The sequence below is a fragment of the Pyxicephalus adspersus genome, chromosome 4 (assembly GCF_032062135.1).
Source record: "Pyxicephalus adspersus chromosome 4, UCB_Pads_2.0, whole genome shotgun sequence".
Taxonomy (NCBI): Eukaryota; Metazoa; Chordata; class Amphibia; order Anura; family Pyxicephalidae; genus Pyxicephalus; species Pyxicephalus adspersus.
Genome location: NC_092861.1, coordinates 130,002,679 through 130,025,797, shown reverse-complemented (window position 1 = coordinate 130,025,797; position 23,119 = coordinate 130,002,679).

Sequence of the window (23,119 nt, the reverse complement as noted above, 5' to 3'; positions counted from 1 at the left end):
CAGAGGGTTCCAGGCTGAGAAGGCAGCCAGAGGGTTCCAGGCTGAGAAAGCAGCTAAAGGGTTCCAGGTTGAGAAGGGGACCAGAGGGTTCCAGGCTGAGAAGGGGACCAGAGGGTTCCAGGGTGTGAAGGGAGCCAGAATCTGTTCCAGGCAGGAGAAAGGGGGCAGAGTGGGTTCTAGTCCACATGAGAGGGGGCAGAGCTCCAGGAAAATCAGCAGGCAAAACCAGATTGGAACTGTGTGTGAAACAGTGTTGATTTAGTGTGTGTTAGTAAGAGAGGGCACCTACGTGAGGTAGCCAGAGGCCCACCTGGGCTATTGTTTATTGTTTTGTTATGAAATGCTGGAGAGTGTGCTTTAACAAATAAACCTGTTGTTATTTTAAAATTTGGTAACAGAAATGAAAACCTGGCAGAATTATGATATCTAAAAATGTGGGAAAACAACTTTTGGCAGGAGTAAGGCTGGATGTTCAGACTGGTGGTGGGGTTGCAATGCAGTTACTGCTTCCTCTGGTGAGACATACAGGGCCTGATTTAATAAAACTGATAGACTATCATGGGAGAACCTGGGAGATCCAACATACCTGGAAGGGATTTCTTAAAATTCATTTGCTATTAGTTGGCCAATGTTTTCAATCCTGGACCAGATCCATCCCATGTTTTCTGGATCACTCAGTTTCTCCCATGATGGTCTGTCTTATCCAGTCTTGGAAAGCTTTACAAAAAATCAGGTCCATAGTGTCTCACCCATGGCAACCCATAGAGAATAAATGCGGGTGGCCACAGGAGCTGCTTGCAACTTTTGTTTCCAATGGAGATCTGAATATAGCTTTATTCTTAAAGATGTACGTAGACATTCTACAAAGTATAATACAAATACAGTTTTTTAGGAAAACGCCCTGTATAATGTTACAATTTGTCATTCATGTCATTATGTTATGTCCAGCACAGCAGTAATACATGGTGGCTTTTGCTTTGAATTATATTATATAGTGGAACTGGGCAGAATATAATTGTACTATATGCATTAAAAAATTCTATTTTTTTATTTTTTATTTTTTTTTTAGCAGGACAAATCCTGAAATTGTATTTTAACAGTCACCTAATTTTTTACTTTTAAAAAATAATATTTATTCGGAACAAACAGCATTGCAATGATCCTGGGAGTTCTTTATGAATTAACTCCCCAATGTGAAACCAGAGTGAAGTCAGAACTGCCAGGCAAATAGCATTTTCAAAAGGGCATGCAATGGCAGGCTTCATATTTTTTTTTTTGTTTCTCTAATTTTATAAATGATTCTTAAAAGGTTTCCAGCTTTGTGTATTCTGAATCCTGATACTTTGCAGTGATTTTTCTTACAAGCATTGAAATGCATTCACCCATCCCTACCCAGACTGATTAAAACATGTTTCTTTTGTGCATTGTGACCTATATTATGTTTAATGACTGAATTAAGACAGAGTCTTACTCAGAAGAGCATTATTTTGGACAAATATTTTGGCAGTACCGATTGGGTGTGCCTGCATCAGGGTGAGGCAGATATTTGATCCAAAAAAACAGAACAACACGTGATACATGTAGGCTTTCCATCCATAATATATATAGTTGCTATTTCTCTAAAATGAAAAAGAAATACATTAAAGAAGTTGCATTGCAATATTAACCCTTTTGCTGCAAAACAGATCTTAGTTATGTATCTTTTACATAGTTGGTCAGGCTGAAAAAATAACATGTCACTCAAGTCCTTGGAACTCTAATCTCACAGATAAACTAGAAAAATGCAAAAACTTTTATCAAACATAGTGCAATATACTCCAAAAATGAAAAAGTCTTTCCTGCTCCCCTAAGGCAACCAAATATTCCCTTGATCAACAATCTAAAGCAGCCATTCTCAACAGGGTTCCATGGAACCCTAGGCTTACTCCCGAAGTTGCCAGGGGTTCCTTGAGCTGTGGCTGACTGATCTCTTATAAGATGTCTGCATAGTTCAGGACCAACACCATATGTATAGGGGCATCCTTTGTAACCAAAGCAAAAACCATTATTCCCATTGGTTGTTTATAGCAGGGGTTCCTCAAAACCTGAACACTATTTTAGCATTTTTCGGGTATTGAAAAGTTTGATAAAAAAAAGTCTCCAGTTATCTCCTATACTGACTTTAACATTTCTGACATATATATACAATATCAGAAGGAACTGGCTTCCTGCACCAAAATGCACCATTCAGGGCCAGGAGTTCTTTTCTTTCAGGAAACAAATTGAAACCTAAAGTCTTTCTTTTCTTTATATTACTGCTTGTTTTTTCATTTCACATGTATATTGCATAGATCTGACAGTATAGAAATCTTAGATTGTAAGCTATTTCACTTGTCTGCCACTATAGCCTGTTTTAGTAGTGAGACTTCTCTGAATACAAATCTTTAAGGTCAATATGCAGGTCTGTTCTTAGGCTGCCAAATATGACTGCCTATAAACTTACAATGGACAGTGAATGTGCATGTGGGGTCTAACTGACCCCAGATACCAGTATTGGAAAGCCGTTCCATGAGCAGGAATGTTCTGCTTGGCTGAATGTTTGGCTTATGTGAATGGAGAGAGGAGGTGTGAAGAAATGAGTAGAGTTACTTCTCAGTAAGGTCAGTAGCAGTTAGGACACCTTATTTGACCTTTTTTTATGTGGTTCCACCTGATAGAAGCCATCTGGATGGGTCAGTTGCTTCTCAAAAGTATGAAAAATATTCCCAGTCAGGCTTGCCTTGTATTAGTTCTTTAAAGCAAAACTAAAGCATTCCAAAAGTGTGTGCAGGTGGGATTTTTACTGCAGAAGGGACGGTTTGCAATAAAACATTTTTACCTGCCTGTTCACAAACTTCTTTTCCTAAACCACTGAGCTGTACATGTGTGCAGGAGTAATATCACTCTGATCTGGCCAAGATGGCTGAGGATCGGGCACCCAGAAGAGAAGTGGGAGGAAGAAAAAGGGAAGAAGGACGATGGTGGTGTCCATGTGTGACATGGCAGGTGAGTAAAAATAAAAAATTGTGATCATGCTGGCATGTTTATTTTATTGCAGATGGGGCATCACCTGTCCCTTCTGCAATAAAAGACTTACCTGAATGCTTTTTCAGTTTCTTTTTTTCTATATTTAATATTTACTTCACCTTTAAGGTTTCAAAGCAGCCTGTGCAGAATGAACAGTGTACTTCAACACCCCGCACATGCACACATCAATACAAATATACATATTCAATATTTATCAAAATTTAACCATCACTTTATTTTAGTATTTTAGATTATTCTCTTACTAGGTTTTGTGTTTTCTAATGCAAATCTATGACAAAAAAACACACCCAGAATGGTTAAAAGGGGTTTTTGTAACCGTCAAGAACTCTAAAACCACTGCACTCTTTAAAGCCACAAGTTTTGCTCATCCCTACTACTAATGATTGTTATAGTACCTTAATGGACCTGGATTCATGCAACCTTTCCCCAAAAGATTAGCCCAGGTACACTTTTTCCTCTATTGCACATGCATGTGAAATAACATTTTTGTGGCTACATCCCACTAAGTAATGGTACTATCAATGTATTGCAGTCATTAGGACCACTTTATCAAACACCTGATGAGTTTTGTGAGTTTGGAAGAATGTAGAAAGCCTCGACAATGGTGTCATTTGCAGTTTGTAGTAGGGGATTATATGCTAAGATACAATTTTTAGTGATCTGTTTGATCAATACATTGTCTGTGCTCCCCATCCCAAATCACCTACACTTATTCTGTAATGACCCCCATCTTGCACCTAGGTGAGGATGACATCCCTGTCCTTTCAGAAGGATTCTTCTGGAATGATCTCATAAGAAGATGCTCTTGCATTACTCTGGAGCATCTAGAGCATTGCATTAGAATTTTTCTAGAAACACAGGGATGCAATGCCTAGCAAAGATGATGATAGACGTGAGATAAGTATCATTTTACTTTTTGCTTTTTAGGTTCCTTTTTTTATTTCAAGTAAATGATTTAGTTAAGTATCTGTGAAATCAGTGCTATCTTTACAAAGTCAAACATGTTTTATCTTATACTACTTTACATATACAAAAAAATCTTCAAAGCTGGGTGGGAGGGAGGCAGGTAGAAATCTGCTGGCTTGGTGCTTATAACTTATATAAGCAAGGCCACCTTCAAGGATAAAAATAGAGATGATTGAACTTTACGCCAAAGACACACAGATTTGCTTATTAGTATAGTCTGCAATTTTCTGTAGACGAAAGAACTACATGAGCTATTTCAACCATTCCAAAACCACACAAGTGTTAAACAGGAAGCTCTTGGAATGGTATTTGAGCAGTGTATCTTCCAGGAATACTGCCAGATCAATGATCCAAGCAAGATATTGATGCATAAAGCTATTCTCTGAAACAAGACTCGCTGCGGCACAACCCTGAGGCAGGGGAGTTAAGTATTAAAGTGCACCCAAAGTCTACAGTAAACATAAACTATCCCCCCTTCTCATGCAACTTAACTATTCTGTATTCTAATGTTATATACAAAGCTGTCAATTAATTACCAACTAGCAGTATCGGGCTCCTTTTAGCTGCTGGGAATATTAAAGATTTCAAAAACTAGTCTTTGGATACAGCCAGATCTAAATTTACCATTAGGAATACAAAATATGTATAGATGTGACTACAGTAGCAAAAACGTCAGCTTTTCCATGTAATATTATTGGTCACACATTTTTTTTTATCATCGGAATAATCTTCCTATATCATTACATTATTATATTATTTACACATTATTGCAATATTTTACTCAGTTTAGGAAAAGAAGTGACAGTATTTATTAACCTCTTTACCAAGGTAACAATTGAAATAGCTTTCAGGTCTCTTTATGGAACTCCTTCTATGATTATTATATCCGCAGCTCACAGTACATAAGCGTGGCACTCAGTAGGAAGAATGCCTCTTATATTGCTGGCCAGTAGAAAGAATGTCACCCTTAAAGATAACCAGTTAGTGTCAGCTAAAATGACATGAAAAACAAAAATTGCTCATTGGTCAAGGAACTCCTAGCAACCTCTGGAGAAACCCTAAGGGTTCAGGTTACCCGGTTCAGAAACACTGGTACAGACAGAGAGACCAGAAATTCTAAAAGTACATAATAGACATTATAAAAATAAAAAAATCTGAAAAAAATAAAAAAAGTCAATAGTATATATTATGTATAGTAAATCTTGTTGCAGCTCAGTCCACCATGCTACCATCAACTATTGTTAATTCATTTTAGGAAAGTTGTTAAAGGTGAAATCCATGAATGAATATATAAATGTTCAAGTTCCATTTGCCTTTGGTTTCTGCAAACATTCTTCCCCTAACCTGTTAGCGGCAAACCTTTTCAGTGAACCTAACATCAGACTCCAATTGGAACCCTTTGCTAAGATAAATAGTGGGGAGCATCCCAATTGATAGTTGTTGAGCTGTACAAAACAGAACTCATCATGATCCCCCCTTCAAATTCCAAATCTTTCCCTGAAATATTTTTAACTGTGTTTAACAACACTGTTATTCGGCCCTCCCCTCAGGCACATTGTCTTGGTGTCACCTTTGATTCTGCCCTCTCATTTACCCCCCATATTCAGAACATTTCCAGTTCCTATCACTTTCACTTACGCAACATCTCCAAAATTCGCCCCTACCTGTCCCCTGAGACCACCAAACTCCTTGTACATGCTCTTATCATCTCTTTTCTGGACAGTTCTTGTCCCACTTACATTTCTGACCTGGTAGGGGAGTACTCCCCTAGCCGCTCTCTCTGCTCCTCCAATGACCTACTAATGACTTCCTCACTCATAACTTCATCACACGCACGGATACAAGACTTCTCTACAGCTGCCCCAACTCTCTGGAATGGTCTTCCTCGTCCTATTCGGCTTGCTCCTACTTTTTGCTCATTTAAAAGAGCGCTCAAAACCCATTTTTTCAAACTTGCCTACCCATCTTCTTCTGTCTTTTGAAACCATTACTACTTCCCACCACTACATATCTCCCATCCTATTGTGTGTAAATTCCCCCACCTACTAGATTGTAAGCTCTTCGGGGCAGGGTCCTCTCCTCCTGTATCACTGTCTGTATTCATCTGTCATTTGCAACCCCTATTTAATATACAGCACTGTGTAATATGTTGACACTATATAAATCATGTTTTCTAATTATAATAATTAGGGATTTTTGGGAAGATGAGGGACATTTCACCATACTATATACCATACTGTTTGCATATTCACACACCAGTCCAGTTGTATTCACACAATAACTATTTGTATTTTAGACATTTTAGACAAGGTTGATCATGAACACAGGGAAGTTTGAATAGATGTAACTTTTTCCATAAAGTACTTTATTTAATAGGTCTCCCAGAAGCATCACACAGAACTCCAGTCTTAGTCAGTGCACAGTTTTCTCACATAAGGTTATGTGATCTAGATGTGTGGGCTCATAAGTAAGAATTCACATCTGTTGTGGGGAATCATAAGATGTTTTGGCAAATAACTGAGTATTGTAATCGCATTCATATCAAAATAGCCAGTCTGGGTCATATTATGATCCATCGTAATTAAATTGTAGATGTAAAATAAATCAACGGTTAAACAAACATTAGAAACATAATGGGACCTTTGAGTTCTCTTTGCTCAAACAGGGAGTGACTGTAAGCTTTCCTTTTTAAAGTGGAAAATATACCTGGTTTTACCAATGACAGCCATTATTATTATTAGTATTAATATTATTATTAATAAACAGGTATATTATTAATACAGGTTATAAAGCGCCAACATATTATACAGCGCTGCACATTAAATAGGGGTTGCAAATGACAGACAGATACAAACAATGACACAGGAGGAGAGGACCCTGCCCCAAAGAGCTTACAATCTAGGAGGTGCTATGGCTATTGAGTATTAGATTCTTTCTGCTCCTTGGCAGTTATTTCTCATCAAACTTCTATTGTTGAGACTGGCTTGTCTGTTTTTACAAAACCTAGAATTGTAGCAAAGATCTAACTAAGGTTGATAAAGCCCACTGTCATAATAAAAACGTAATAAAGTTTGTGGGAAGAATTGCTATCCTATAGGAAACATCCAGTAAAGAGAAAAGAAGCAGCCATAGGGATCTTACAGGCAAAATTTATGTGAGTGGTAGTTTGTCATCCATTTGTCTATTTATTGCTTAGCTTCCACGGTACAGATTCTTTAAATATATATTGTAAGGATAATATACAATTAAAGAGAATACATTTCTCCTGTGGATATAATACAAAATAAAGTATTAAAGTTAATTTCAATACTTTTAAATCTGCAGTATTTGTTAAAATAATACCTGGTGATCATGCCATGAATGTCCCAGTTTTTGCTATCATATGATAAACCTCTGCTCCTGAATTGCTCTTCTTCACCCTGTCTTTTGTTCCTTGAGTGTAAATTAGTAGCCTCTACTAATAGTCCCTCTGCCTATTTAGACCAGCAAGTGGTCTAAATAGGCAGAGGGACATTGTTAATACTGTAATGGAATATAAAGAATAAAAAAGATATAGCAAAGGTAAAAATAGATTTTTTTTTTTCACAGAAAAAACTTGGTCATAGTTTATTAATCAGAGCACTTGTAACAAACTACATGTTATCCAGGGCTTTGAACAACATTAACAATTGGATTGCTGGACACCAAGTACACAGATAACTTGTAGTGCTGTACATTTAATGACAATAGTTAAAAAAAGAATAAGCTTGAAATACTCTTTTTTGACAAAACATTTTTTATTACCTAGCATGTGCCTTATTTAGGAATTTTTCTAAACATTAAAGATTCCTCAAAGGACCTTTAACATCAAAAACAGCCCCACATTGTAAAACCACAGACAAAGTTGACATTGTGGGGTGCATTTTAATAGAACAAGAAACAAGTTTATAACCTTGTGGCCCTTAGGTGAGAACAATATCTATAAACTGCAACAGACAAAGAATTGCATTTTGCCTTTAGAAAGAATGCCATGCACAGTGCATACCAACAGTCCTTACAAATACCCAACACAAGCTTCACAACAACTAACATTTACCAGATTTTATCAGGGTAAGGGAAAAGTGAAAAAAAATTCAAAAACATTTTATTATTTAGGTTTTTAAACTTTTATTGAGACTTTATCTATCATCAGATGTTCCAATATTTCTTTCTGCTGCATTCTAAATAATCTGTACATTTTCACTATGCAATTGTTGCTGGAATTAAATTTTTGTAATTTGTAGTGTAATTTAGCGCATTATTTAATGTATAGCGCTGCGTAATATGTTGGTGCTATATAAATCCTGTTTATAATAATAATGTAATAATATGTATCAAACAGCAATAATTTTACTAAGAAGTAAAATAATAGCTATTCAAGTTAGTAAACAATTATTAATGATTGAATAAATGAACGAATAAAAAGTATTAAAGTCTATAACAACAGCAGTTCTATTTTAAAAACAAATGTTTTTGCATGAAATTGCCTTTTAATGTTTGCATCCCCAAAGCAATTTGAAAATTTGTAATACTGTAAAAAACAGTGTAATAAAACTCACTATTCATTTTAATAGACCACTAGCTTAAAATGAAAGCTAAAAAATATATAGTTTTACACTCTGTCCATGCTGTTGGTAATAAATGAAATTTTTTAAAAAAAATAATAAAAATGCTGTATCTTAATTTAAGAACTATTCTTCTTTAGGCTCTCAATCTCCAGCTGGGTAAATCACACTGGGAGCAATGATCACCTCTTCCTTATTTCCCGGTCTCTGGCTCGGGAACAATATTATGGGAACAAGAAAACTTCTCCATGGTGTTCCTTACCTATATCAGTGAATAGCAAAAGTCACATTAGGTACATTACTTAATATGGTAAATGATGTAACACCATGTTATTGCATAGGATGGGTAGAAATGAGCTGAAACCCACCATGGGTTGGTAGTAGATATAGCTGGTTCAAAATCTGTGGTCCCGGCAAAATAATGCAAACATTGTCCCGACCCAAATCTTTGTAACCATATTATACTGCATGGCCTTTAAATATAGGTCAGCTGGCTTAGAAAAGGCAATATATTTGCTGGGACGGCAGTGTTACACTTACCTCTTCCCCACTAAAGCGCAGGCGCCTCTCTCCTGCGCATGCCTGCAGTTCTGAACTCGGGCACACCTGCTCCTCCAGATTTGATCAGTATCGCTCCTCCTGCCGTCCAATTAGGAAATAGCCTCCTAATCAATCTTGGCTTATTAGCTATCTCAGACACAGTACTCAGCATTCGTGCAACGTGTCTCCACTAGTGCCTAGACCCCTAGCTCTGCTGAGCAGTTCTTGCACACCTGTTGGCTAATTCAGTGTTTCCTCTGTGCAGCTCCTGTGTTAAGCCCTTGTTGCCCAGTCTGTTGTTTCCAAGCCAGTTCCCTGTGCTGTTCCAGTGTTTCTCTGTATCTGTGGTTATCCCTGTGTCACCTGTGCCTCATGTTGCTTCCAGTGTCTCCCAGTGTTCTCTGTGTCTGCAGTGGCCACTGTGGCACTGGTGTCTGTCTCCTGGATCCCTGGTATTTGACCCCTGGTATGTGACCTGACCTCTCTTGCTTGTTGCCTGCCTTGACCCCGGCCTTTTTTGACAAATCTTCTGCTTAGTGATTTGGTACCGTTACTGGTTACTGCTTAGGCTCGCATTAGCCCTTCTTGGTGCTCACATCAATTTTGTGCAAGCCGTAGTGCCTCCTAGTGGCCCTGTCTCTCCAAGTGTGACAGGAAGTTGCTGGGGACAGTGCTGTTGAGGAAGTGAGTTTTGCAACCAGACACTTTTTGTGTTTTGCTGCTGGAAAAAATATGTTTTTTAAATGCAGCAAGTTCGGCTTTGCTCATTCAATAATATGTATGCCTTAAAGGACCAAAATTAAAAATATTTTAAGATCCAATTCCATGTTGTAAATATTATTATTATTATTATTATTATTAATAAACAGGATTTATATAGCGCCAACATATTACGCAGCGCTGTACATTAAATAGGGGTTGCAAATGAAAGACTAATACAGACAGTGATACAGGAGGAGAGGACCCTGCCCCAAAGAGCCTACAATCTAGTAGGTGGGGCAAGTAACACACAATAGGATGGGAGATATGTAGCGGTGGGAAGTAGTGAGGGTTTCAAAAGACAGAAGAAATGGGTAGGCAAGTTTAAAAAAATGGGTTTTGAGTGCTTTTTTAAATGAGCAGAAAGTAGGAGCAAGCCGAATAGGATGAGGAAGACCATTCCAGAGATTCGGGGCAGCTCTAGAGAAATCTTGGAGCTGTGCGTGTGATGAGGTTATGAGTGAGGAAGTCATTAGTAGGTCATTGGAGGAGAGGAGAGAGCGGCTAGGGGAGTATTTTTTTACCAGATCAGAAATGTAAGTTGGACAATAACTGTGGAGGAATTTGAAGGCAAAGCACAGGAGCTTGAATTTGATTCTAAGGTGAAATGGAAGCCAGTGTAGAGATCTGCAAAGAGATGCAGCGGAAGAGGAGCGGAGGGAAAGATGGATGAGTCTGGCTGCAGCATTCATAATAGATTGTAGAGGAGAGAGTAGGGTTAGTGGAAAACCAGTGAGGAGGAGGTTACAGTAGTCCAGACGAGAGATGATAAGAGCATGTACAAGGAGTTTGGTGGTCTCAGGGGACTGAATTTTGATTTGAATATTGTCACATACTTTCTCTGTATTTGTTTGCACCCAAGAACGAACATCAGGGCATTTAAGGAACATTTTGGTGGGGTTTCAAAGCAAAAATAACTTTAAATGTTAAAACAAGTTTACAATCCTTAAAACTATTTTATAATAACTAGAATTCATATTAAACAAAAACATTGCAAAACTATTATCTGAAGACTTTAGTTTCTGAGTGTAAGTATTCAGAAAAAGTTCTACATACCTTGGCCAATCCGAGGAGGCAGCATGTCTGCCTTAATATCAACAGATCTGAAATAATTACCATTCTTTTAGAGTCTGTTTCACACTTTGATTTTTTTCTGTGAAAAAGGGTTGTGAGAGTATTTATTTCTACTGATATGTACAGATAGTATAACATGAATTATTTTATGACAATATTTCCTAGGATATATGTCAGTATTGCAGATGGCCCTTTTTTGTAGGTCCTTGTGTTTGTCTTGGGATAGCTATATTTCTGTTTTCAGCCTTGAGAATAAATTACATATAAATGTTCCAAGAAACACAAGCACAAGAAAAATAATGGATACCTGCATAACAATTCTTGGCATTAAGGAGAGAAGGCATACTGCAATGAACTCAATAAATTCACAAGGTAAAGTAGATTTGCAAAAGACATTGTTCTGTGTTGGTTAAAAAATCAGAATTTCACAAATCAACACCTTAAATTTCAGTGCTGCTTCTTTATAGAAATAGGTGCAAAGAAAACTTTGATGGTGTTCAAGGTCATGCATAGCTCCCAAATATATCTTTTATTGTGTATGATCAAGGTGCAAAGAGAAGTTGTTGTGTAATATTTTTATAAAAACTGACTTGTTAAAGAATAATGCTGAAATAAATTAGGGTTGTAGGTATTGGCCAATATGTGGGATGCCACCAACATAAACTTTTATTCCATTTATATCTAAACATTTTGTTTACTCCATTTGACATATTTTGTAAAACAGCTAACTACCAAGTGTGGTACAGCTTTGTGAGAGATATCAGACCTGAAACTGATGAATGTATGGCTTGATGTACACCATATTGTATAGCCCTGGTCCAGTCCCAGTGCTCACCAGACGCCAATCCCCCAATCACACTTTCTATCTATAGCTATAAGTCCCGGCTCAGCCTCAGAAGGTTAGTTGCACTGTCCCAACACACAATTGTCCCCAGGACTTTTCTTTGGGTAAAGGATGGCATCTGGGGAAGGATTTTTTTTGCCTTCCACTGGACCAACTATGTCTTATAGGGTTTTATATCTGGGATATCTCTATTTCCCCCAGTGGCTGAACTTGATGGACTTATGTCTTTTTTGAACCTAACCTACTATGTAACTATATGTAACTATGATTGGCAGAAGACCAGGAGCCCACTGATAATGTGGTTCAGGAGGGTCCAGAAGTGGCAAGTCCAGATTACAGAGCCAGAGGTCAAACACCGGTAATCAGTCCAACTAAGTAAGGATCACAAGCAAAGGTGGGTCCAGGCAACATACAATCACAAGCCCAGGTAACAGGCAGAGTCAACAACAGTAAACCCAACAGATAAACACAGCAGCAGCAGGTTAGCCAAGCTTAATGCTACAACAGGCAACTGGATAATGTGAGCAAAAGGGTTTACAGTCCTACCAGCCAATAGCAGGGCAAAGTTGGAGCCAAGGACTAATATGCTCCTAAAATCCCCTTATGCCAAGCACAGCCTCAAAAAGTGTGCTGGGGATGCTGAAAGGGTACGCCTCAGTCTGCACGGCTAAAGGGAAGCAGGAAATGCTGCGAGCTGTTGGACAGAGGGACAACTAACTCCTTGATCCCCTAACACATACAAGGCTCAAGTTATCTCAGTGCCAGCATAATGACAAAAAATAGACAAAAGAAGAAATCTATTTCAGGCTGAGCATCAGCTTGAATGTAATAATTTTGGTCAATAGGTTCAAGAGGTGATTAAATAAATATAGAGACAAAGCTGCTTTGTCTAGAAAACTAGAATACTTGGGCACATGAGTATGTTTGGACTACTAAAACTTCATACAGCTATTTCCGTGTTCTAAGTCTAATTGTTATTCTTCTCTGAAGCCCAATAAATTTTCTTAGCAGTGGTTTAGGACCCCTTTAGAACTACAGGTCCCAGACTGCTGACCAAGCTGATTCTATTGTAATTTACTGCTGAGTCAAAATAAAATGAATTATGACTGTTTTCTGTTATTTCTCACCATGAGCACGGTATGTGTGTCTTGTATTACACAATAAGCCAATTGCAAAATCAGCAATGCAAAACTCCATTGTTTGGCGTAGCAGCAGAGTGGTAATACTGTGTATCATGTAAACACCCTTTTATCCCTAGGTTTATAGTCAAGCTCTAAATCAGTTCTGAAATAAAGACAGCATTAGAATGAAAATATATTGGGCAATAATCTGCCTATTTTCATGTTTATGTAGCTAGACAAAGGAACTCTTTTCATAATATTTATCAACATTTTAGAATACTGGAGCAAGAAAACTGAAGAATAAAATACTAATTAAAAAAATGCCAACTCTTTATCTTGCCAAAGCAATACTGTCCTTGGGGGGTTTAATCTCATGCTTTTAATCTTCTGCTTTTTTAATGCCAAATGTGAAAAATAGGAATTTATATTTTGCCAAAGAAAGAACTAATGACACAAGGGTGTTTTTGTTGCTACCAATGGTGATCAATTACCTAAAATTCATAGCGGAATTGGGTTTTATATATATGTGTGTGTATGTATATATATAAATATATATATATATATATATATATATATATATATAAATATATATATATATATATATATATATATATATATATATATATATATATATATATATATATATATATATATATATTCCCCCTTAAAGTGGTACCCAAAAAAGAAAAAAAAAAATTAATATTCCGAGTGTTAATATTTAAACAATGATTACTGCAATAAGCTACAGTACATAGTACAGCTGTTTAACAAACATGGTTCGGGAACAGAGATGCCCTCAAACCTTTCTGATCGGCACCAACAAGAACGGCTTTGAGCTACAGCCTATACTGTTCACACTTTTTTTTTTTTGAAAAGTTTGGTGTGATTTACAATATCTGGAACTTATAAACTCATTTAAAAGCACGTAAGACCAAATGCATCCTCAGTTATTAACATCATCACTTGTTATTTATCATCACAATAATATTCCAGTACTGAGAAGATGCTGGTGCTGCCTAATTACAATAGAATACTTTATAATCCATGCACATTTCTAAATAAGTATTTTTTGGGTGGATGGACCTTGATCAAATTTTCTATTCATTGGCATTGATAACTTTTGCTTTATAAAATGTAAGTAACATGATGACATTAGATGTCTCAAATGATCAGGGGAGCTCAGATGCAGAGATCCACATGCTAGCTGCCCAATCACTCTTTAACACCCGCCTTGTTACCTCCCCTACAATACTGCAACCCCAATAAAGGACACAGTGCGGTTGTTGGATTAAATTCGCTGAAGCAGCTGCTATAATACCATTTTTATGAATATATATATATATATATATATATATGTATCTATAAACAACCTTTACATTTTCTCATGTAAATATACATTTCACATATTAGTATCCCAAACCTCAACAATAACAGTCCCTCCCATAAGTAACCAAAGGAACACCAGTACCCTTCAACCGTCCTAACACTTGGCTCTAGGTTCTCATGGGCGTCATCCTCCTGAAAAGTCACCAGCTGCACCACACCGACTCACTACCAAGCACACTGCAGCCCCTTCACCAACATAGAGACCATAGTTACATCTCTTGCAACCATTCAACCTTCTAGAGAGACCACACCCAAGGTGGTTCCTCACTGCCCAAATAATGCTCAGATACCACCCTTGAGGACCAGCAAAATGCCACAGCTACAAAACCCCCAAACTCTTCCACCACCCCAATCAAACTGTCCCCCAGGGAGGGTGGGTAATTCACCCCACTGCTTCCTCTTTAACAGACTACACTTCCTCTCTGACCCTCTCTTATGACCTCCTGACCCCCTATTTGCAAAACCTACCAATCACACACAGCAAGAGAAATGGTAATGTAACAGAATAACTTAAAGCATACTTAAACTCCAAATTTTCAGTTTACATAAAAGTGTAGACACCCCTTTTTTTTAAAGTAAAAATTTTGTTTGTTAGTGGTTTTTTTAAGTGCAACATCCCTTTTTTTTAGGCGATTAGGAATGAATGGGAGTGCAGAGCCTCCCGGGATACCTAAGCCACACATCCCGGGAGGCTCTTGGCTGCTCCTTCTGCGCATACCCGAGAGGAGAGGATGGCGGCGCCTGGTGCCCCCTCTGCTCCGGGCCTAAGACAGATACTGGGACGATGTGGGACCCGATAGAAGAAACCTACCGACGGATACTGATCTGTGGGATTTAAAGTAAGTATGTTTTTATTTAGTTTGGGGTTTACTTCTGCTTTAAACATGAATAACTCATGAACAAACTTTTGTATCCATACATCTAGCAGTGTCTGCTGGACTTAAGTGTCAGCTGAGAAGGTTCAATGTATTCTTCCTACTGTCAGCCAGTTCAAACCATTTTTTAACAGTAATAAAATTAGGACAGTGAAAATGGGAAAGCTGAAAGAAAGGTGGGAATGCCCATAGATACAGCCTTAGCTATTCACAGTGTAATGAAACTACTACCTTGCCAGTAATCAGTATTAAGATACATACTGTATGGTTACATTGGAAATTATGGTAGTAGACACTGATGGGGGGAATTCACACTGATAAATTACAATGACATTCATAGTATTATGCATGTTACAGTACAGCATGTCACACTTACCTCTTCTCACTAAAGCGCAGTCGCCTCTCTACTGCGCATGGATTTTTGACCATCCCTGGCTGTTAAGCTAGCTCACACATTGCACTCAGTGTTCATGCAATGTGTCTCCATTGTCCCGAGCCCTTAGTTCTGTTGAGCTAGTTCCTGTATACCTGTTGTTTATTTCAGTGTTTCCTGTGTCCAGCTCTTGCGTTACCCCTTGTTGTCCAGTTTGTTGGTTCCCAGCCAACTTCCCTGTGCTGTTCCTGTGTTCTGTGTTTAGTCTGTGGATATCCCTGAGTCACCTGTGCCTCCTGTTGCTTCCAGTGTCTCCTGTGTTCCCTGCGCCCGCAGTGGCCCCTGTGTCACTAGTGTCCGTCTCCTGGATCCCTGGCAATTGACCCCTGGCGTGTAACCTGACCTCTCTTGCTTGCTGCCTGCTTCAAACTCGGCCTTCCTCGACTATCCTTCTGCTTGGTAATTTGGTACCATGTTTTGCCCACCTTGGTGTGCCCAAGGACCGCAACCGGGCTGTAACCAGCAACATCCTCACAATCAGAGGCTCTGGAGAAGACCAGGTTACTGCTTAGACTTTGCGCCTTGGCCCATCTCAGGGCTCACACCACCTCTGTGCAAGCCATAGCCCCCCCTAGTGGTCCTGTCTCTCTGTGCGTGACACAGCACCATCAAAAACAGAAAACAGCTCCATGGTACCCCTACACTTTTTAAGACCTTTTATCTGTTTTTACACATATTATTAGTCCTAATTCCAATCCTCACAATTCCCTCAGGAGCTCCTGAAATGAGGTAATGCACAAACCTGGAACAGGTGACTAATTAAGCTCTACTTACCTATTTCTTGGTAAAGTTCATGTACAAGAAATCTGTATATAACATATTTCAAGCTCTTGGGAAAGTGCTGCACACAAATGTCACAAATGTCATGAAAATGTCATTTTCATGACAGCTGCACACAAATGTCATGAAAATTCAGGGATTAGACCACCTAATTCAATAGGAAAGTCTTCTGCCATTGCTGATCTCCTACATAGAATCTCTTAGATTGTAAGCTCTTTGGGACAGGGTCCTCTCCTCCTCCTATGTCATTGCTTGTATCGGTCTGTCATTTAAAACCCCTATTTAATGTACAGTGCTTCGTAATATGTTGGCACTATATAAATACTCTTTAATATTAAGAATATTAGAGACAAGACAATAAGAATATTAGAGTCAGGTCAAGTAGTAACTTTCAGTCTGGATAAATATTCCAAAAAGGCTAAATCCACTGGATCAGCATATATGACACAGCAAAAAGTAAAACCTCTACTCCAGTCCATTGAGGAAAAGTCTTACATATTTGCCCTTACTGATGAGTGAGCGCGCCATGCATTGTACTATATTTGCTTTCCACTATATGTAAGGCCTTGTTTGGACCGTTATGTCTTATAAATGTGAACAGCTTATATCTTGTGATACATGCAGGCCTAAGGAGAGGGGGGTGCAGCCGGTACACCGCTCCGGGGCCTATGAAGCTCAAGAAGGCCCATGAAGCCCAACATGTCCCATAATGTTTATTATAATTTGAACATTTATTTATTTCATTAATTTATTTTTACTGTATTGCAAGAACTTTCACGATATCGCAAAGCGTTGAGTGAGTGCAATAGTAGGCCGTGACAATGAGAAAATACTTTTGAGTGACATAATACGGGACATTCAAGATTCAACGAACCAAAACTTGTGAAAGTGACTATCAACCAGTGTTCTCTTGTGTTCATTCTTAGCTTCAAACTTATTGCTCAGAATACTCCTCTTTGCTTTACCGCCAAATCCTTGGAGGAAGAAGAAAACAGGACACAACCCACACTGATTTATCGTGGACTGCAACAAAGACTTTACAGGACAGCAAAGGAAGAAATAATTCGACAGGTAAAGTTCCCTGTAAATGTTGCAACTGTAACATAAAGGACCCACTGACATTGCGTGCCTTTTGGTCTAAGTTATTGTGAGATTCAAGACTATAAACAGCTTGACGGTGAGCGGCCTTTATTTTTATTTATTTTTATATTTATTACATTTATACCTATACCTTCTTATCTAAATGTATCAATGTAATCGTAATCTATGGTTGTTAGAAATAATTGGGTGTTTCTTGTGCAAAATGAATGCTTGTTGGAGTGATTTAGATGGGCAGGGAAAGAGTAAAAAAAAGGCTATTGGAGTAGCAGCTATGTGGCTTACATTGGTCAACATGATGGAGATCTTGTAGGAAGTCTAAGAGGTAAGTCAAGATTTTTTCAGGAAAACTGTACCAAAGTACATAATTGGCTCACAACTGATGGTTACCCTTTTCACTAAGAACCTACCAAGATAAACATTGGTTTGTGTTTGATTCAAACTAGGGTCAACTAACCTGGAACATTCACCAAACCCAGAACTTGCCACATGGGGAGAATTCACTCATCAGATTACTGAATCAGATCTATCCTTTTACATTCTTTTATCTTCCAGGACTGCTTTAGCACTTTGATACAATTTAATGATCATAGTTAATTTTTAATGTAAACTTTAGTAAAGGTTCTAGAGATACCACCCCTATCCTAAAGTTACTGACCTGGAACAAATATACATTTAGTGGAATCCCTCCAACCGTCATGCTTGTACTAAGTCACTCACTAGTTAGAATCAGGTTGACAGCCCTGGTGCGCACACCTTTAAATCAAGTCTTCAATCTTCGCTTTCTGGTTTTATAACTAGCCATGCATACTACAAGCAGAATTTAATTCACCTGCTTTGTCTCTTTAATCTATATTGTTTCTTGCTTCTCTTTTAATGTAAGCACCGAGGAAGAAATGGAGTTTATGGAGCATATAAATCTGAATTACTTGCTCATTAAAGAAGAAATACTGCACTTTTTTTCGGAAGTACATAAGGCATATCTATTTACATCGTCCAAGGAATTCTGAGTCAAGTTTGAACTTCATTATCCAGTAAATATCTGTGTAATGAACGTGCGCTCTGGGCCACAAAGGCTAAGCATATAACTGAACCATTGATACATTACGATTTTGTTTTTAATGAATGCTTCTGTTCATAATTATTGTCAACGTGTATGATTTTTTATGTGAAGTTCTACTGCAAGCATTTCTGGAACATTTTCAACATAGACTTGGTCTTAATCACCTTCTCATGGCTGCCTGGGATTGCCCGGGGCATTTTAAGGTGCTATGTTTATGTGAAAGGCTTACAGCTGATGCTTATCAGATGACCTGTTAAAGGGTAATGTGAAGGTTACCTCTTGGAATGATTGAGGCCACATGTAATCTTCTTTTCCCATGAACCTCCACCAAGCCCTAACATGGATCCAGCCTCTATAGTCATTAAGCAAGTCAACACAAAGCCGAACCATTGAGAAATGTGTCTGAATGAACTGACGATGAGAAGATAATGGTGGAAGTGTTTTATTAAAGTTGTCAGTCAGTTTGGAATTGTACACAGAAAGTAATTGTTGTAAATTTCCTTATTTTATTGCAAGGATCCAGGCATTATTTTTAAAGAATCAAGAAACATTGCAAATTACAGATAAGTGGAAAATTACAGGAAATAGGAATAATTACAGAAATCATTAGCATTTTAACAAAACAGTTTACTGAAACACATGGAGTACTTGCAGCTGTGTTTCTTGGTTTTAATAAAACTTTGTGTTGCATATTTGGCTTTAGCCAATTCTTCAAAATGACCCATTCTTGCAGGTATAAAGCACCACTGTGAATTATTTTTTATTTTTATACTTTTATATTCCCCCTGGTAATACAATAACCAAGGCCTTTATTTTATGGCCGATTCATAAAATGCACTAAAATCTATGTCTAAATGTCTAAAATCTGCTGTATTTACTGGAAATCCAATTTCCTAAGGTAACAAAACGATCTTTATGACCATTGGAGAGCCGGTTGGTTGACATTGACAGGTCATAAGAAGAGGAGGGTTGATTCATCTGCAGTAAAATCTCAATTACCCCTTGAACTGCCCTTGTCCTAAGAGATGAATCACAGTTTTACATTGTGGTGCAATAAGGTAACACACCTTATTTGTGTTACAACGCTGCAATACCATTCACATCATTGACACCCCAATCTAGCAATCCAATACAGCTCTAAAGCACATGGTACCACTCTACCATGCATTGTTAATTGCTGCATTGGATGAATGCTGCATGTACATTTTATTCTGTTCTGGGATGTTGGCACTCTATTTAAAATGAAGATAAATAGACTGCCTTAACGCATTGCATGTTAACCCATGATACAACCTGCATTAACACAACACACAAAAAAGATGTGAATGAGTCCAAAAAGAACACATAATGCAGCAAAACAGTTTATTCTCATTTCTAGCAATTGCTTTTACTAAAATAATTTTTTAGGCTTTGTGTGCTACCCCACCTTTCACCCATCTATCTGAGGTATGGACCTTTGAGAGTATTAATGGGAAGGGTTTGTACAATATTTGGCCAATATTTTAGATAGTTTAAAAATAACAACAAGATACAAACAAGACAAGGTATAACGGGAGTTCAATTTTAGATGCATTTATTTTCATCAACTATAAATTATATATATTTCAGTTGCCATGCATTTGAGTGTATTGCTTTACAGCTGTATGATGACATGTGCAAACTGTTTAAATTGCTTCTGGGACCACATAAACTAAAATAGACAAACTGGAGACAAGTTTGAAAAATTGCATTCATGTTGAGCGTGAACTTCCTAGTACACTTTCTTGTGTTTTTCTCTTGAATGCAGCAAATAATGTGTTTTAAGCCTCCAGCATTTCCACAAGTCAATTCCCATGTAACCCACTTTAGAAGCTGCAATATTTCATGTGTCGACATATAATGCACAATATATGTTGCTGAAAAGTAAGGTTTGCAGAAGTTTTTCCTGGAAGAACATTCAAGCTAGATTCCGTTTTACCTCTGATGACACGAAAAAACACTTTGTGATGCTATTTGGTGTTTCTACAGTCTACATTAATAAGTAAAAGTGCCAATAGTTTGACCCAGGATAAAGCAAGGTTTTCTGATGGGAATATCTGCAAACCTTTGGTGGACCATGTTAAAAGTTTATTGGCTTCTAATTTAGCCGTACCATGGCTGTGGTCTGAATATTGGACTATATAGGAGCAGGGGCTGATGTGTAGGGTTCAATTCCCTCTGCATAGCACTGTGGGAAAAATAGCACAGCTATGTAAATGAGTAAAATAAATGCACAGAGCTCTGAAAATCTATCATTCAAAGCTCTGACATTATTCAAAGCTCCTATAAACTTTTTTCAAAGCCCCCAAGGCAGTCTCTGACCTTAAGAAGACAGGATCTTCCCAATAGCTCAGAAGCTGGCACATCCAGCCCAGGGGAACACAACATGTAACAGGCCGCCTTATCATCTCCAAACCACTAAATGCCGACGTCTGCATACACTGCTTACACAGCTGCTAGGGCTGTGCCGGGAATACTACAAAAGCAACACATGTAAACACCAAATTAGAAATAGGAATCTGGATAAGAGAATGAATAATACATAATAATGCACAATATAGGGGTTTTTAGAGCTGAAATCTACCTTATGCTTAGCTGTCAGCATTGGAAACAATTTTCATGATTACTTTCACAGTATTAAATATCACCCAATACAACTGTAGATATGTAGATATAAAGAAAATATGACCTATACTCTAATTCCAACTTCCCACCAAACATAATCACTAGTTGACTTATAATAAGAAAAAGAAATAGATAATAAAAGTACATCACTATAGAGAGGGGTATAGCTAGAAATAGGTTGCCCCCAAGGAAATTTGGATGTCCCCCATGGGGGTCATTGGGGTGACATTTATGCCCCTGACCATAGATTGCAGATATTGGTACTTTAGCCGAGGTGTTAGTGATGTCATAGCTTGGATTCTACATCTCACCAGAATGTATTGTTCTATTTCTTCTTGGGATTGCAGGATTCAAAATTTCAAGAACAGACATTATCATCAGATATAGAATGCATAAGAGGCTCCAGAAAACCATCACTAGGGAGGAGCGAGCGAGATTTTTAGGTTCGATCTTGCGGCAAATCGGGCCTTTCTTGCTTACTGAACATGTATGCGAGAACGACCTTGTGATTCGCCATGAGGTTGTGTTGTCAGCGAGAATCTTCGATTGGGAGCGAATTTTCATCAAGAATCGCAGCTCGGAGCGAATCATTTGCTCCCAGGATGCACAGCAAGGCCCAGCAGCCCAATCAGTGGAGATCTGAGCACAGGCATATATATAGGGAAGGAGGGAGGGGTTAGTAACGCCATCTTGTGTTCTGTGTGAAGGATAGAAGCAGGGAGAGATGTGGATTGTGACAAGGACAGGTTGGGAGCCTTCTGTATATCTGTAAATATACAGATATTTCAGTTTTTGATGCTACCTGGTCCTATTTACCAAAGAAGCCCGTTTGGTACACAACAATTTCTGTCCTACAATAAAATGTTCAGATATTTCAGTGTTTGATACCTTTTGCTGTTTACCAAAGAAGACCGTTTGGTACAGTTAAATTTCTGATGATGGACTACACCCAGCTCTGGATGTCAGATACCAATGCGGTGCCCGCTCCGTCCCAGGGCCCACTGCCTCCTGCTGTTGCTGCCACCTGTCAGTACTCCATTCACAAAAATTGTTTTACACACTTCTAGGTGGCATTGACGATGCACTACACCCAGCTTGAGATGCAAGTTACCAATGCTGTCCCCACTCCGTCTCAGGGCCCACCGCCTCCTGCTCCTGCTGCTGCCGCCGCCTGTCAGTATTCCATTCACTAAAATTGTATTACACACTTCTGGGTGGCATTGACGATGCACTACACCCATCTCTCCATGACACGTACCAATGTCTCCCTGGCGGTAGCTGACCAGAGGCCACACACAGCTACTGCTCTCGCTGACCCACGCTCCGTCTCTGGTCCTTCATGCTTTTGCCTAATGTCACTGCACTACTTGTCCACAACTTTATGGGTGGCTTTTCTAACACATGTCATTCAGGTCATGATGCCAGCTAACAAAGCGATCTCCTGCAGTTTTAAAGGCAAAGACTGCTGCTAGTGGGTTGAGTTCACACATAGCGCCAACCTTTCTCAATGCCCTAATGTTTATGCTGCCTTCTGTATGCTGTCCATCACGCAAAAATCCTATTTGCCTGCTGCCATTATCTGGAAAACGTTTTTGGAACTTTTGTATTTTTCCCTCGTTGCCACTGTTCTCCTACACACACCTACCAAATTTGGTGTTTCTAACCTCAATAACTAAAGCACTTTTAGTAACTATTGCCTAATGATTTTTTAGTGGTCAGATAGCAAATTTGTATGGAGATGAGGACAGAAAGATAAAAGTTTTTATTTAATTTTTTGCCTTAAGGATATAGTATAATAAAAATTAAATTGTATTTCCAAAGTTTTTTTCTGTAGGCATGGAAGAACCCATGTTAAATTTCCCTGTTGTCTGTTGTAGATTTTTCCATT